The sequence below is a fragment of the Anabrus simplex genome, chromosome 1 (genome assembly GCF_040414725.1).
Source record: "Anabrus simplex isolate iqAnaSimp1 chromosome 1, ASM4041472v1, whole genome shotgun sequence".
In the NCBI taxonomy this organism is placed as follows: Eukaryota; Metazoa; Arthropoda; class Insecta; order Orthoptera; family Tettigoniidae; genus Anabrus; species Anabrus simplex.
Genome location: NC_090265.1, coordinates 155,550,182 through 155,565,348, shown reverse-complemented (window position 1 = coordinate 155,565,348; position 15,167 = coordinate 155,550,182). Strand labels below are relative to the sequence as shown.

Below are 15,167 nucleotides of genomic sequence, written 5' to 3'. Positions count from 1 at the left end.
ACCAGTACCTCGCCCAGGCGGCCTCACCTGCTATGCTGAACAGGGGCCTTGTGGAGGGATGGGAAGATTGGAAGGGATAGGCAAGGAAGAGGGAAGGAAGCGGCCGTGGCCTTAAGTTAGGTACCATCCCGGCATTCGCCTGGAGGAGAAGTGGGAAACCACGGAAAACCACTTCCAGGATGGCTGAGGTGGGAATCGAACCTACCTCTACTCAGTTGACCTCCCGAGGCTGAGTGGACCCCGTTCCATCCCTCGTACCACTTTTCAAATTTCGTGGCAGAGCCGGGAATCGAACCCGGACCTCCGGGGGTGGCAGCTAATCACGCTAACCACTACACCACAGAGGCGGCGACTACGAATTACTCGCGCTAAATTGTGCGTAAAATCTCCGCAGCATGTATTGTTTCATCAATAGCAAGTCACTATCTTGGTGCATGGCTGTTTGTATGTCAGGATGGCCGAGCGGTCTAAGGCGCCAGACTCAAGGCAGTTTCCCTTCCCTGAATCACTCAGGTCCGAAGAATTCTGGTCCTCTCTGAGGGCGTGGGTTCGAATCCCACTCCTGACAAAATTTTTGCCGTTTATTTCCTGAAAGAGTTATCTTATTTGCTATTGGCTTTACGTTGCACCGACACAGATAGGTGTTATGGCGACGATGGGTCAGGAAAGGGCTAGGACTTTGAAGTAAGCGGTCGTAGCAAACCACGGAAAACCATCTTCAGGGCTATCGACAGTGTTTTTCGAACACACTATCTCCCGAATTCTGGCCGTACTTAAGCGACTGCAGCAATCGATATCGGTGAAGGAGTTGATGTAGTCAGCTATGTTGTTGAGGTTCACGACATCGTTCATTTGAGAAACACACAAGAAATGTAATTGTGTTGAAATACAGTCTATTATTATTTATTTAATCGCTTTACTCTCCACGGTGATTTTTTTCCCTCGGCACAGCGAGGGATCCAGCCCGGTGATCCGGACAACTACATTTCCTAATGACTAAGTTACTGCCTGAAAGTTCGGGGTCTAATTATTCTGAAACGTTAATTGATCGGTTGTTGGGCGGCACAGTAACGGCATCCGTTGTGTTCTTGCAACTGTGTCAAACTACAACGGATGTGTCCCCGAACCAGTTATGATAAAATGCTTGGGTTGTATCTGTCCTTGCTCTAAAGACCTTTAGAGAGCCGAGGCGTACCGGCGACTCCGTGGCGCAACGGTAGCGCGTCTGACTCCAGATCAGAAGGTTGCGTGTTCAAATCACGTCGGGGTCAAGTGTTTTTAATGTGCGTTCATTAGCTCACCGTACATCGGCGAAGAGCTCAGCTAGCACGTAGGACCTAAGGGAGGGAAGAGAATCACACGATATCACTGTAGTCCTGTCCTAAAGTCCTGTTTTCCGAACAGATGATGTTGAGATGTAGATGTCAAACGTTAAATGCGAGGTGTAGCAAATGTGGGTCGTCATCAGAAATGGATTACCTTTTTATTTTTTATTATTTTTTGCTCCGCCACTGTGGTGTTATAGTTAGCGTGATTAGCTGCCACCCCCGGAAGCACGGGTTTGATTCCCGGCGCTGCAATGAAATGTGAAATGTGGTACGAAGCCTGGAACGGGGTCCACTAAGCCTCGGGAAGTCAAGCGAGTAAACGTAGGTTCGTTTCCCACCTTAGACATACTCGGAGTGTTTTTTTGTGCTTCCCACTTCTCTTCCAGGCAAATTCCGAGTTGGTACCTAACTTAAGGCCACGGCCGCTTCCTTCTCTATCCCTTCCAATCGTGCCATTCCCACGACAGGAACCTGTTCAGAATAGCGGGTGAGGCCGCCTGGGTGAGGTATTGGTAATCCTTTACAGTTGTATCCCCTAACCAATGACTCACGGCCCAGGACACTGCCGTTGAGACGGTACAGGTGTATACCTGGCTGAGGCCGTGGGAAAATCCGACCCTGGATGTTAAGCAGATAAGGAATACGATCACGTATCGCTTTTCACATTGTCTTCAACACACATTGTATATTAGGCGGTAGTAACTATGATCGTTTAGCATAGGGGCGAATGAATTAATTATTTAATGTAACGTTCTGTATACAGGCCAATTAATCCTTTTTCAAATCTTGACTACGAATTACTCGCGCTAAATTGTGCGTAAAATCTCCGCAGCATGAATTGTTTCATCAATAGCAAGTCACTATCTTGGTGCACAGCTGTTTGTATGTCAGGATGGCCGAGGGGTCTAAGGCGCCAGACTCAAGGTAGTTTCCCTTGCCTGAATCACTCAGGTCCGAAGAATTCTGGTCCTCTCTGAGGGCGTGGGTTCGAATCCCACTCCTGACAAAAGGTTTGCCGTTTATTTCCTGAAAGAGTTATCTTATTTGCTATTGGCTTTACGTCGCACCGACACAGATAGGTCTTATGGCGACGATGGGACAGGAAAGGGCTAGGACTTTGAAGGAAGCGGTCGTAGCAAACCACGGAAAACCATCTTCAGGCCTATCGACAGTGTGGTTCGAACACACTATCTCCCGAATTCTGGCCGTACTTAAGAGACTGGAGCAATCGATATCGGTGAAGGAGTTGATGTAGTCAGCTATGTTGTTGAGGTTCACGACATCGTTCATTTGAGAAACACACAAGAAATGTAATTGTGTTGAACTACAGTCTATTATTATTTAATTAATCGTTTTACTCTCCACGGTGATTTTTTTCCCTCGGCTCAGCGAGGGATCCAGCCCGGTGATCCGGACAACTACATTTCCTAATGACTAAGTTACTGCCTGAAAGTTCGGGGTCTAATTATTCTGAAACGTTAATTGATCGGTTGTTGGGCGGCACAGTAACTGCATCCGTTGTGTTCTTGCATCTGTTTCAAACTTCAACGGATGTGTCCCCGAACCAGTTATGATAAAATGCTTGGGTTGTATCTGTCCTTGCTCTAAAGACCTTTAGAGAGCCGAGGCGTATCGGCGACTCCGTGGCGCAACGGTAGCGCGTCTGACTCAAGATCAGAAGGTTGCGTGTTCAAATCACGTCGGGGTCAAGTGTTTTTAATGTGCGTTCATTAGCTCACCGTACATCGGCGAAGAGCTCAGCTAGCATGTAGGACATAAGGGAGGGAAGAGAATCACACGATATCACTGTAGTCCTGTCCTAAAGTCCTGTTTTCCGAACAGATGATGTTGAGATGTAGATGTCAAACGTTAAATGCGAGGTGTAGCAAATGTGGGTCGTCATCAGAAATGGATTACCTTTTTACTTTTTATTATTTTTTGCTCCGCCACTGTGGTGTTATGGTTAGCGTGATTAGCTGCCACCCCCGGAAGCACGGGTTCGATTCCCGGCGCTGCAATGAAATGTGAAATGTGGTACGAAGACTGGAACGGGGTCCACTAAGCCTCGGGAAGTCAAGCGAGTAGACGTAGGTTCGTTTCCCACCTTAGACATACTCGGAGTGGTTTTTTGTGCTTCCCACTTCTCTTCCAGGCAAATTCCGAGTTGGTACCTAACTTAAGGCCACGGCCGCTTCCTCCTCTATCCCTTCCAATCGTCCCATTCCCACGACAGGAACCTGTTCAGCATAGCGGGTGAGGCCGCCTGGGTGAGGTATTGGTAATCCTTTACAGTTGTATCCCCTAACCAATGACTCACGGCCCAGGACACTGCCGTTGAGACGGTACAGGTGAATACCTGGCTGAGGCCGTGGGAAAATCCGACCCTGGAGGTTAAGCAGATAAAGAATACGATCACGTATCGCTTTTCACATTGTCTTCAACACACATTGTATATTAGGCGGTAGTAACTATGATCGTTTAGCATAGGGGCGAATGAATTAATTATTTAATGTAACGTTCTGTATACAGGCCAATTTATCCTTTATCAAATCTTGAATACGAATTACTCGCGCTAAATTGTGCGTAAAATCTCCGCAGCATGAATTGTTTCATCAATAGCAAGACACTATCTTGGTGCATGGCTGTTTGTATGTCAGGATGGCCGAGCGGTCTAAGGCGCCAGACTCAAGGCAGTTTCCCTTGCCTGAATCACTCAGGTCCGAAGAATTCTGGTCCTCTCTGAGGGCGTGGGTTCGAATCCCACTCCTGACAAAATTTCTGCCGTTTATTTCCTGAAAGAGTTATCTTATATGCTATTGGCTTAACGTTGCACCGACACAGATAGGTGTTATGGCGACGATGGGTCAGGAAAGGGCTAGGACTTTGAAGGAAGCGGTCGTAGCAAACCACGGAAAACTATCTTCAGGCCTATCGACAGTGTGGTTCGAACACACTATCTCCCGAATTCTGGCCGTACTTAAGCGACTGCAGCAATCGATATCGGTGAAGGAGTTGATGTAGTCAGCTATGTTGTTGAGGTTCACGACATCGTTCTGAGCATAAGTTGATACGTTCATTTGAGAAACACACAAGAAATGTAATTGTGTTGAACTACAGTCTATTATTATTTAATTAATCGTTTTACTCTCCACGGTGATTTTTTTCCCTCGGCTCAGCCAGGGATCCAGTCCGGTGATCCGGACAACTACATTTCCTAATGACTAAGTTACTGCCTGAAAGTTCGGGGTCTAATTATTCTGAAACGTTAATTGATCGGTTGTTGGGCGGCACAGTAACTGCATCCGTTGTGTTCTTGCAACTGTTTCAAACTTCAACGGATGTGTCCCCGAACCAGTTATCATAAAATGCTTGGGTTGTATCTGTCCTTGCTCTAAAGACCTTTAGAGAGCCGAGGCGTATCGGCGACTCCGTGGCGCAACGGTAGCGCGTCTGACTCCAGATCAGAAGGTTGCGTTTTCAAATCACGTCGGGGTCAAGTGTTTTTAATGTGCGTTCATTAGCTCACCGTACATCGGCGAAGAGCTCAGCTAGCACGTAGGACCTAAGGGAGGGAAGAGAATCACACGATATCACTGTAGTCCTGTCCTAAAGTCCTGTTTTCCGAACAGATGATGTTGAGATGTAGATGTCAAACGTTAAATGCGAGGTGTAGCAAATGTGGGTCGTCATCAGAAATGGATTACCTTTTTATTTTTTATTATTTTTTGCTCCGCCACTGTGGTGTTATGGTTAGCGTGATTAGCTGCTACCCCCGGAAGCACGGGTTCGATTCCCGGCGCTGCAATGAAATGTGAAATGTGGTACGAAGACTGGAACGGGGTCCACTAAGCCTCGGGAAGTCAAGCGAGTAGACGTAGGTTCGTTTCCCACCTTAGACATACTCGGAGTGGTTTTTTGTGCTTCCCACTTCTCTTCCAGGCAAATTCCGAGTTGGTACCTAACTTAAGGCCACGGCCGCTTCCTTCTCTATCCCTTCCAATCGTCCCATTCCCACGACAGGAACCTGTTCAGCATAGCGGGTGAGGCCGCCTGGGTGAGGTATTGGTAATCCTTTACAGTTGTATCCCCTAACCAATGACTCACGGCCCAGGACACTGCCGTTGAGACGGTACAGGTGTATACCTGGCTGAGGCCGAGGGAAAATCCGACCCTGGAGGTTAAGCAGATAAAGAATACGATCACGTATCGCTTTTCACATTGTCTTCAACACACATTGTATATTAGGCGGTAGTAACTATGATCGTTTAGCATAGGGGCGAATGAATTAATTATTTAATGTAACGTTCTGTATACAGGCCAATTTATCCTTTTTCAAATCTTGAATACGAATTACTCGCGCTAAATTGTGCGTAAAATCTCCGCAGCATGAATTGTTTCATCAATATCAAGTCACTATCTTGGTGCATGGCTGTTTGTATGTCAGGATGGCCGAGCGGTCTAAGGCGCCAGACTCAAGGCAGTTTTCCTTGCCTGAATCACTCAGGTCCGAAGAATTCTGGTCCTCTCTGAGGGCGTGGGTTCGAATCCCACTCCTGACAAAATTTTCGCCGTTTATTTCCTGAAAGAGTCTTCTTATTTGCTATTGGCTTTACGTTGCACCGACACAGATAGGTGTTATGGCGACGATGGGTCAGGAAAGGAAGCGGTCGTAGCAAACCACGGAAAACCATCTTCAGGCCTATCGACAGTGTGGTTCGAACACACTATCTCCCGAATTCTGGCCTACTTAAGCGACTGCAGCAATCGATATCGGTGAAGGAGTTGATGTAGTCAGCTATGTTGTTGAGGTTCACGACATCGTTCATTTGAGAAACACACAAGAAATGTAATTGTGTTGAACTACAGTCTATTATTATTTATTTAATCGCTTTACTCTCCAGGGTGACTTTTTTCCCTCGGCACAGCGAGGGATCCAGCCCGGTGATCCGGACAACTACATTTAATAATGACTAAGTTACTGCCTGAAAGTTCGGGGTCTAATTATTCTGAAACGTTAATTGATCGGTTGTTGGGCGGCACAGTAACGGCATCCGTTGTGTTCTTGCAACTGTGTCAAACTACAACGGATGTGTCCCCGAACCAGTTATGATAAAATGCTTGGGTTGTATCTGTCCTTGCTCTAAAGACCTTTAGAGAGCCGAGGAGTATCGGCGACTCCGTGGCGCAACGGTAGCGCGTCTGACTCCAGATCAGAAGGTTGCGTGTTCAAATCACGTCGGGGTCAAGTGTATTTAATGTGCGTTCATTAGCTCACCGTACATCGGCGAAGAGGTCAGCTAGCACGTAGGACCTAAGGGAGGGAAGAGAATCACACGATATCACTGTAGTCCTGTCCTAAAGTCCTGTTTTCCGAACAGATGATGTTGAGATGTAGATGTCAAACGTTAAATGCGAGGTGTAGCAAATGTGGGTCGTCATCAGAAATGGATTACCTTTTTATTTTTTTTTATTTTTTGCTCCGCCACTGTGGTGTTATGGTTAGCGTGATTAGCTGCCACCCCCGGAAGCACGGGTTCGATTCCCGGCGCTGCAATGAAATGTGAAATGTGGTACGAAGACTGGAACGGGGTCCACTAAGCCTCGGGAAGTCAAGCGAGTAGACGTAGGTTCGTTTCCCACCTTAGACATACTCGGAGTGGTTTTTTGTGCTTCCCACTTCTCTTCCAGGCAAATTCCGAGTTGGTACCTAACTTAAGGCCACGGCCGCTTCCTTCTCTATCCCTTCCAATCGTGCCATTCCCACGACAGGAACCTGTTCAGAATAGCGGGTGAGGCCGCCTGGGTGAGGTATTGGTAATCCTTTACAGTTGTATCCCCTAACCAATGACTCACGGCCCAGGACACTGCCGTTGAGACGGTACAGGTGTATACCTGGCTGAGGCCGTGGGAAAATCCGACCCTGGAGGTTAAGCAGATAAAGAATACGATCACGTATCGCTTTTCACATTGTCTTCAACACACATTGTATATTAGGCGGTAGTAACTATGATCGTTTAGCATAGGGGCGAATGAATTAATTATTTAATGTAACGTTCTGTATACAGGCCAATTCATCCTTTATCAAATCTTGAATACGAATTACTCGCGCTAAATTGTGCGTAAAATCTCCGCAGCATGAATTGTTTCATCAATAGCAAGACACTATCTTGGTGCATGGCTGTTTGTATGTCAGGATGGCCGAGCGGTCTAAGGCGCCAGACTCAAGGCAGTTTCCCTTGCCTGAATCACTCAGGTCCGAAGAATTCTGGTCCTCTCTGAGGGCGTGGGTTCGAATCCCACTCCTGACAAAATTTCTGCCGTTTATTTCCTGAAAGAGTTATCTTATATGCTATTGGCTTAACGTTGCACCGACACAGATAGGTGTTATGGCGACGATGGGTCAGGAAAGGGCTAGGACTTTGAAGGAAGCGGTCGTAGCAAACCACGGAAAACTATCTTCAGGCCTATCGACAGTGTGGTTCGAACACACTATCTCCCGAATTCTGGCCGTACTTAAGCGACTGCAGCAATCGATATCGGTGAAGGAGTTGATGTAGTCAGCTATGTTGTTGAGGTTCACGACATCGTTCTGAGCATAAGTTGATACGTTCATTTGAGAAACACACAAGAAATGTAATTGTGTTGAACTACAGTCTATTATTATTTAATTAATCGTTTTACTCTCCACGGTGATTTTTTTCCCTCGGCTCAGCCAGGGATCCAGTCCGGTGATCCGGACAACTACATTTCCTAATGACTAAGTTACTGCCTGAAAGTTCGGGGTCTAATTATTCTGAAACGTTAATTGATCGGTTGTTGGGCGGCACAGTAACTGCATCCGTTGTGTTCTTGCAACTGTTTCAAACTTCAACGGATGTGTCCCCGAACCAGTTATCATAAAATGCTTGGGTTGTATCTGTCCTTGCTCTAAAGACCTTTAGAGAGCCGAGGCGTATCGGCGACTCCGTGGCGCAACGGTAGCGCGTCTGACTCCAGATCAGAAGGTTGCGTTTTCAAATCACGTCGGGGTCAAGTGTTTTTAATGTGCGTTCATTAGCTCACCGTACATCGGCGAAGAGCTCAGCTAGCACGTAGGACCTAAGGGAGGGAAGAGAATCACACGATATCACTGTAGTCCTGTCCTAAAGTCCTGTTTTCCGAACAGATGATGTTGAGATGTAGATGTCAAACGTTAAATGCGAGGTGTAGCAAATGTGGGTCGTCATCAGAAATGGATTACCTTTTTATTTTTTATTATTTTTTGCTCCGCCACTGTGGTGTTATGGTTAGCGTGATTAGCTGCTACCCCCGGAAGCACGGGTTCGATTCCCGGCGCTGCAATGAAATGTGAAATGTGGTACGAAGACTGGAACGGGGTCCACTAAGCCTCGGGAAGTCAAGCGAGTAGACGTAGGTTCGTTTCCCACCTTAGACATACTCGGAGTGGTTTTTTGTGCTTCCCACTTCTCTTCCAGGCAAATTCCGAGTTGGTACCTAACTTAAGGCCACGGCCGCTTCCTTCTCTATCCCTTCCAATCGTCCCATTCCCACGACAGGAACCTGTTCAGCATAGCGGGTGAGGCCGCCTGGGTGAGGTATTGGTAATCCTTTACAGTTGTATCCCCTAACCAATGACTCACGGCCCAGGACACTGCCGTTGAGACGGTACAGGTGTATACCTGGCTGAGGCCGAGGGAAAATCCGACCCTGGAGGTTAAGCAGATAAAGAATACGATCACGTATCGCTTTTCACATTGTCTTCAACACACATTGTATATTAGGCGGTAGTAACTATGATCGTTTAGCATAGGGGCGAATGAATTAATTATTTAATGTAACGTTCTGTATACAGGCCAATTTATCCTTTTTCAAATCTTGAATACGAATTACTCGCGCTAAATTGTGCGTAAAATCTCCGCAGCATGAATTGTTTCATCAATATCAAGTCACTATCTTGGTGCATGGCTGTTTGTATGTCAGGATGACCGAGCGGTCTAAGGCGCCAGACTCAAGGCAGTTTTCCTTGCCTGAATCACTCAGGTCCGAAGAATTCTGGTCCTCTCTGAGGGCGTGGGTTCGAATCCCACTCCTGACAAAATTTTCGCCGTTTATTTCCTGAAAGAGTCTTCTTATTTGCTATTGGCTTTACGTTGCACCGACACAGATAGGTGTTATGGCGACGATGGGTCAGGAAAGGAAGCGGTCGTAGCAAACCACGGAAAACCATCTTCAGGCCTATCGACAGTGTGGTTCGAACACACTATCTCCCGAATTCTGGCCTACTTAAGCGACTGCAGCAATCGATATCGGTGAAGGAGTTGATGTAGTCAGCTATGTTGTTGAGGTTCACGACATCGTTCATTTGAGAAACACACAAGAAATGTAATTGTGTTGAACTACAGTCTATTATTATTTATTTAATCGCTTTACTCTCCAGGGTGACTTTTTTCCCTCGGCACAGCGAGGGATCCAGCCCGGTGATCCGGACAACTACATTTAATAATGACTAAGTTACTGCCTGAAAGTTCGGGGTCTAATTATTCTGAAACGTTAATTGATCGGTTGTTGGGCGGCACAGTAACGGCATCCGTTGTGTTCTTGCAACTGTGTCAAACTACAACGGATGTGTCCCCGAACCAGTTATGATAAAATGCTTGGGTTGTATCTGTCCTTGCTCTAAAGACCTTTAGAGAGCCGAGGAGTATCGGCGACTCCGTGGCGCAACGGTAGCGCGTCTGACTCCAGATCAGAAGGTTGCGTGTTCAAATCACGTCGGGGTCAAGTGTATTTAATGTGCGTTCATTAGCTCACCGTACATCGGCGAAGAGGTCAGCTAGCACGTAGGACCTAAGGGAGGGAAGAGAATCACACGATATCACTGTAGTCCTGTCCTAAAGTCCTGTTTTCCGAACAGATGATGTTGAGATGTAGATGTCAAACGTTAAATGCGAGGTGTAGCAAATGTGGGTCGTCATCAGAAATGGATTACCTTTTTATTTTTTTTTATTTTTTGCTCCGCCACTGTGGTGTTATGGTTAGCGTGATTAGCTGCCACCCCCGGAAGCACGGGTTCGATTCCCGGCGCTGCAATGAAATGTGAAATGTGGTACGAAGACTGGAACGGGGTCCACTAAGCCTCGGGAAGTCAAGCGAGTAGACGTAGGTTCGTTTCCCACCTTAGACATACTCGGAGTGGTTTTTTGTGCTTCCCACTTCTCTTCCAGGCAAATTCCGAGTTGGTACCTAACTTAAGGCCACGGCCGCTTCCTTCTCTATCCCTTCCAATCGTCCCATTCCCACGACAGGAACCTGTTCAGCATAGCGGGTGAGGCCGCCTGGGTGAGGTATTGGTAATCCTTTACAGTTGTATCCCCTAACCAATGACTCACGGCCCAGGACACTGCCGTTGAGACGGTACAGGTGTATACCTGGCTGAGGCCGTGGGAAAATCCGACCCTGGAGGTTAAGCAGATAAAGAATACGATCACGTATCGCTTTTCACATTGTCTTCAACACACATTGTATATTAGGCGGTAGTAACTATGATCGTTTAGCATAGGGGCGAATGAATTAATTATTTAATGTAACGTTCTGTATACAGGCCAATTAATCCTTTTTCAAATCTTGACTACGAATTACTCGCGCTAAATTGTGCGTAAAATCTCCGCAGCATGAATTGTTTCATCAATAGCAAGTCACTATCTTGGTGCACAGCTGTTTGTATGTCAGGATGGCCGAGCGGTCTAAGGCGCCAGACTCAAGGCAGTTTCCCTTGCCTGAATCACTCAGGTTCGAAGAATTCTGGTCCTCTCTGAGGGCGTGGGTTCGAATCCCACTCCTGACAAAATTTTTGCCGTTTATTTCCTGAAAGAGTTATCTTATTTGCTATTGGCTTTACGTCGCACCGACACAGATAGGTCTTATGGCGACGATGGGACAGGAAAGGGCTAGGACTTTGAAGGAAGCGGTCGTAGCAAACCACGGAAAACCATCTTCAGGCCTATCGACAGTGTGGTTCGAACACACTATCTCCCGAATTCTGGCCGTACTTAAGAGACTGGAGCAATCAATATCGGTGAAGGAGTTGATGTAGTCAGCTATGTTGTTGAGGTTCACGACATCGTTCATTTGAGAAACACACAAGAAATGTAATTGTGTTGAACTACAGTCTATTATTATTTAATTAATCGCTTTACTCTCCACGGTGATTTTTTTCCATCGGCACAGCGAGGGATCCAGCCCGGTGATCCGGACAACTACATTTCCTAATGACTAAGTTACTGCCTGAAAGTTCGGGGTCTAATTATTCTGAAACGTTAATTGATCGGTTGTTGGGCGGCACAGTAACTGCATCCGTTGTATTCTTGCAACTGTTTCAAACTACAACGGATGTGTCCCCGAACCAGTTATGATAAAATGCTTGGGTTGTATCTGTCCTTGCTCTAAAGACCTTTAGAGAGCCGAGGCGTATCGGCGACTCCGTGGCGCAACGGTAGCGCGTCTGACTCCAGATCAGAAGGTTGCGTGTTCAAATCACGTCGGGGTCAAGTGTTTTTAATGTGCGTTCATTAGCTCACCGTACATCAGCGAAGAGCTCAGCTAGCACGTAGGACCTAAGGGAGGGAAGAGAATCACACGATATCACTGTAGTCCTGTCCTGAAGTCCTGTTTTCCGAACAGATGATGTTGAGATGTAGATGTCAAACGTTAAATGCGAGGTGTAGCAAATGTGGGTCGTCATCAGAAATGGATTACCTTTTTATTTTTTATTATTTTTTGCTCCGCCACTGTGGTGTTATAGTTAGCGTGATTAGCTGCCACCCCCGGAAGCACGGGTTTGATTCCCGGCGCTGCAATGAAATGTGAAATGTGGTACGAAGCCTGGAACGGGGTCCACTAAGCCTCGGGAAGTCAAGCGAGTAAACGTAGGTTCGTTTCCCACCTTAGACATACTCGGAGTGTTTTTTTGTGCTTCCCACTTCTCTTCCAGGCAAATTCCGAGTTGGTACCTAACTTAAGGCCACGGCCGCTTCCTTCTCTATCCCTTCCAATCGTGCCATTCCCACGACAGGAACCTGTTCAGAATAGCGGGTGAGGCCGCCTGGGTGAGGTATTGGTAATCCTTTACAGTTGTATCCCCTAACCAATGACTCACGGCCCAGGACACTGCCGTTGAGACGGTACAGGTGTATACCTGGCTGAGGCCGTGGGAAAATCCGACCCTGGATGTTAAGCAGATAAGGAATACGATCACGTATCGCTTTTCACATTGTCTTCAACACACATTGTATATTAGGCGGTAGTAACTATGATCGTTTAGCATAGGGGCGAATGAATTAATTATTTAATGTAACGTTCTGTATACAGGCCAATTAATCCTTTTTCAAATCTTGACTACGAATTACTCGCGCTAAATTGTGCGTAAAATCTCCGCAGCATGAATTGTTTCATCAATAGCAAGTCACTATCTTGGTGCACAGCTGTTTGTATGTCAGGATGGCCGAGGGGTCTATGGCGCCAGACTCAAGGTAGTTTCCCTTGCCTGAATCACTCAGGTCCGAAGAATTCTGGTCCTCTCTGAGGGCGTGGGTTCGAATCCCACTCCTGACAAAAGGTTTGCCGTTTATTTCCTGAAAGAGTTATCTTATTTGCTATTGGCTTTACGTCGCACCGACACAGATAGGTCTTATGGCGACGATGGGACAGGAAAGGGCTAGGACTTTGAAGGAAGCGGTCGTAGCAAACCACGGAAAACCATCTTCAGGCCTATCGACAGTGTGGTTCGAACACACTATCTCCCGAATTCTGGCCGTACTTAAGAGACTGGAGCAATCGATATCGGTGAAGGAGTTGATGTAGTCAGCTATGTTGTTGAGGTTCACGACATCGTTCATTTGAGAAACACACAAGAAATGTAATTGTGTTGAACTACAGTCTATTATTATTTAATTAATCGTTTTACTCTCCACGGTGATTTTTTTCCCTCGGCTCAGCGAGGGATCCAGCCCGGTGATCCGGACAACTACATTTCCTAATGACTAAGTTACTGCCTGAAAGTTCGGGGTCTAATTATTCTGAAACGTTAATTGATCGGTTGTTGGGCGGCACAGTAACTGCATCCGTTGTGTTCTTGCAACTGTTTCAAACTTCAACGGATGTGTCCCCGAACCAGTTATGATAAAATGCTTGGGTTGTATCTGTCCTTGCTCTAAAGACCTTTAGAGAGCCGAGGCGTATCGGCGACTCCGTGGCGCAACGGTAGCGCGTCTGACTCAAGATCAGAAGGTTGCGTGTTCAAATCACGTCGGGGTCAAGTGTTTTTAATGTGCGTTCATTAGCTCACCGTACATCGGCGAAGAGCTCAGCTAGCATGTAGGACATAAGGGAGGGAAGAGAATCACACGATATCACTGTAGTCCTGTCCTAAAGTCCTGTTTTCCGAACAGATGATGTTGAGATGTAGATGTCAAACGTTAAATGCGAGGTGTAGCAAATGTGGGTCGTCATCAGAAATGGATTACCTTTTTACTTTTTATTATTTTTTGCTCCGCCACTGTGGTGTTATGGTTAGCGTGATTAGCTGCCACCCCCGGAAGCACGGGTTCGATTCCCGGCGCTGCAATGAAATGTGAAATGTGGTACGAAGACTGGAACGGGGTCCACTAAGCCTCGGGAAGTCAAGCGAGTAGACGTAGGTTCGTTTCCCACCTTAGACATACTCGGAGTGGTTTTTTGTGCTTCCCACTTCTCTTCCAGGCAAATTCCGAGTTGGTACCTAACTTAAGGCCACGGCCGCTTCCTCCTCTATCCCTTCCAATCGTCCCATTCCCACGACAGGAACCTGTTCAGCATAGCGGGTGAGGCCGCCTGGGTGAGGTATTGGTAATCCTTTACAGTTGTATCCCCTAACCAATGACTCACGGCCCAGGACACTGCCGTTGAGACGGTACAGGTGAATACCTGGCTGAGGCCGTGGGAAAATCCGACCCTGGAGGTTAAGCAGATAAAGAATACGATCACGTATCGCTTTTCACATTGTCTTCAACACACATTGTATATTAGGCGGTAGTAACTATGATCGTTTAGCATAGGGGCGAATGAATTAATTATTTAATGTAACGTTCTGTATACAGGCCAATTTATCCTTTTTCAAATCTTGAATACGAATTACTCGCGCTAAATTGTGCGTAAAATCTCCGCAGCATGAATTGTTTCATCAATAGCAAGACACTATCTTGGTGCATGGCTGTTTGTATGTCAGGATGGCCGAGCGGTCTAAGGCGCCAGACTCAAGGCAGTTTCCCTTGCCTGAATCACTCAGGTCCGAAGAATTCTGGTCCTCTCTGAGGGCGTGGGTTCGAATCCCACTCCTGACAAAATTTCTGCCGTTTATTTCCTGAAAGAGTTATCTTATTTGCTATTGGCTTAACGTTGCACCGACACAGATAGGTGTTATGGCGACGATGGGTCAGGAAAGGGCTAGGACTTTGAAGGAAGCGGTCGTAGCAAACCACGGAAAACTATCTTCAGGCCTATCGACAGTGTGGTTCGAACACACTATCTCCCGAATTCTGGCCGTACTTAAGCGACTGCAGCAATCGATATCGGTGAAGGAGTTGATGTAGTCAGCTATGTTGTTGAGGTTCACGACATCGTTCTGAGCATAAGTTGATACGTTCATTTGAGAAACACACAAGAAATGTAATTGTGTTGAACTACAGTCTATTATTATTTAATTAATCGTTTTACTCTCCACGGTGATTTTTTTCCCTCGGCTCAGCCAGGGATCCAGCCCGGTGATCCGGACAACTACATTTCCTAATGACTAAGTTACTGCCT

The 15,167-nt window shown here is 46.7% G+C and overlaps 17 non-coding genes across 17 annotated transcripts; all 17 read left to right on the top strand.

Moving 5' to 3' along the window:
- Positions 1-448: 448 nt before the first annotated feature.
- On the top strand, positions 449-568 carry TRNAL-CAA (transfer RNA leucine (anticodon CAA)). Its single transcript has 2 exons — positions 449-486; positions 524-568. It is a non-coding gene; the product is annotated as a tRNA-Leu (tRNA).
- Positions 569-1,199: 631 nt separating this feature from the next.
- On the top strand, positions 1,200-1,271 carry TRNAW-CCA (transfer RNA tryptophan (anticodon CCA)). Its single transcript has one exon. It is a non-coding gene; the product is annotated as a tRNA-Trp (tRNA).
- Positions 1,272-2,214: 943 nt separating this feature from the next.
- Positions 2,215-2,334, top strand: TRNAL-CAA (transfer RNA leucine (anticodon CAA)). The gene is made up of 2 exons: positions 2,215-2,252; positions 2,290-2,334. It is a non-coding gene; the product is annotated as a tRNA-Leu (tRNA).
- A 631-nt stretch (positions 2,335-2,965) lies between these two features.
- On the top strand, positions 2,966-3,037 carry TRNAL-CAA (transfer RNA leucine (anticodon CAA)). The gene has a single exon. It is a non-coding gene; the product is annotated as a tRNA-Leu (tRNA).
- A 943-nt stretch (positions 3,038-3,980) lies between these two features.
- On the top strand, positions 3,981-4,100 carry TRNAL-CAA (transfer RNA leucine (anticodon CAA)). Its single transcript has 2 exons — positions 3,981-4,018; positions 4,056-4,100. It is a non-coding gene; the product is annotated as a tRNA-Leu (tRNA).
- A 652-nt stretch (positions 4,101-4,752) lies between these two features.
- TRNAW-CCA (transfer RNA tryptophan (anticodon CCA)) lies at positions 4,753-4,824 on the top strand. Its single transcript has one exon. It is a non-coding gene; the product is annotated as a tRNA-Trp (tRNA).
- A 943-nt stretch (positions 4,825-5,767) lies between these two features.
- TRNAL-CAA (transfer RNA leucine (anticodon CAA)) lies at positions 5,768-5,887 on the top strand. The gene is made up of 2 exons: positions 5,768-5,805; positions 5,843-5,887. It is a non-coding gene; the product is annotated as a tRNA-Leu (tRNA).
- A 614-nt stretch (positions 5,888-6,501) lies between these two features.
- Positions 6,502-6,573, top strand: TRNAW-CCA (transfer RNA tryptophan (anticodon CCA)). The gene has a single exon. It is a non-coding gene; the product is annotated as a tRNA-Trp (tRNA).
- Positions 6,574-7,516: 943 nt separating this feature from the next.
- Positions 7,517-7,636, top strand: TRNAL-CAA (transfer RNA leucine (anticodon CAA)). Its single transcript has 2 exons — positions 7,517-7,554; positions 7,592-7,636. It is a non-coding gene; the product is annotated as a tRNA-Leu (tRNA).
- Positions 7,637-8,288: 652 nt separating this feature from the next.
- Positions 8,289-8,360, top strand: TRNAW-CCA (transfer RNA tryptophan (anticodon CCA)). The gene has a single exon. It is a non-coding gene; the product is annotated as a tRNA-Trp (tRNA).
- Positions 8,361-9,303: 943 nt separating this feature from the next.
- Positions 9,304-9,423, top strand: TRNAL-CAA (transfer RNA leucine (anticodon CAA)). The gene is made up of 2 exons: positions 9,304-9,341; positions 9,379-9,423. It is a non-coding gene; the product is annotated as a tRNA-Leu (tRNA).
- Positions 9,424-10,037: 614 nt separating this feature from the next.
- TRNAW-CCA (transfer RNA tryptophan (anticodon CCA)) lies at positions 10,038-10,109 on the top strand. The gene has a single exon. It is a non-coding gene; the product is annotated as a tRNA-Trp (tRNA).
- Positions 10,110-11,052: 943 nt separating this feature from the next.
- TRNAL-CAA (transfer RNA leucine (anticodon CAA)) lies at positions 11,053-11,172 on the top strand. The gene is made up of 2 exons: positions 11,053-11,090; positions 11,128-11,172. It is a non-coding gene; the product is annotated as a tRNA-Leu (tRNA).
- A 631-nt stretch (positions 11,173-11,803) lies between these two features.
- Positions 11,804-11,875, top strand: TRNAW-CCA (transfer RNA tryptophan (anticodon CCA)). The gene has a single exon. It is a non-coding gene; the product is annotated as a tRNA-Trp (tRNA).
- Positions 11,876-12,818: 943 nt separating this feature from the next.
- On the top strand, positions 12,819-12,938 carry TRNAL-CAA (transfer RNA leucine (anticodon CAA)). Its single transcript has 2 exons — positions 12,819-12,856; positions 12,894-12,938. It is a non-coding gene; the product is annotated as a tRNA-Leu (tRNA).
- Positions 12,939-13,569: 631 nt separating this feature from the next.
- TRNAL-CAA (transfer RNA tryptophan (anticodon CCA)) lies at positions 13,570-13,641 on the top strand. The gene has a single exon. It is a non-coding gene; the product is annotated as a tRNA-Leu (tRNA).
- A 943-nt stretch (positions 13,642-14,584) lies between these two features.
- On the top strand, positions 14,585-14,704 carry TRNAL-CAA (transfer RNA leucine (anticodon CAA)). The gene is made up of 2 exons: positions 14,585-14,622; positions 14,660-14,704. It is a non-coding gene; the product is annotated as a tRNA-Leu (tRNA).
- Positions 14,705-15,167: the final 463 nt, after the last annotated feature.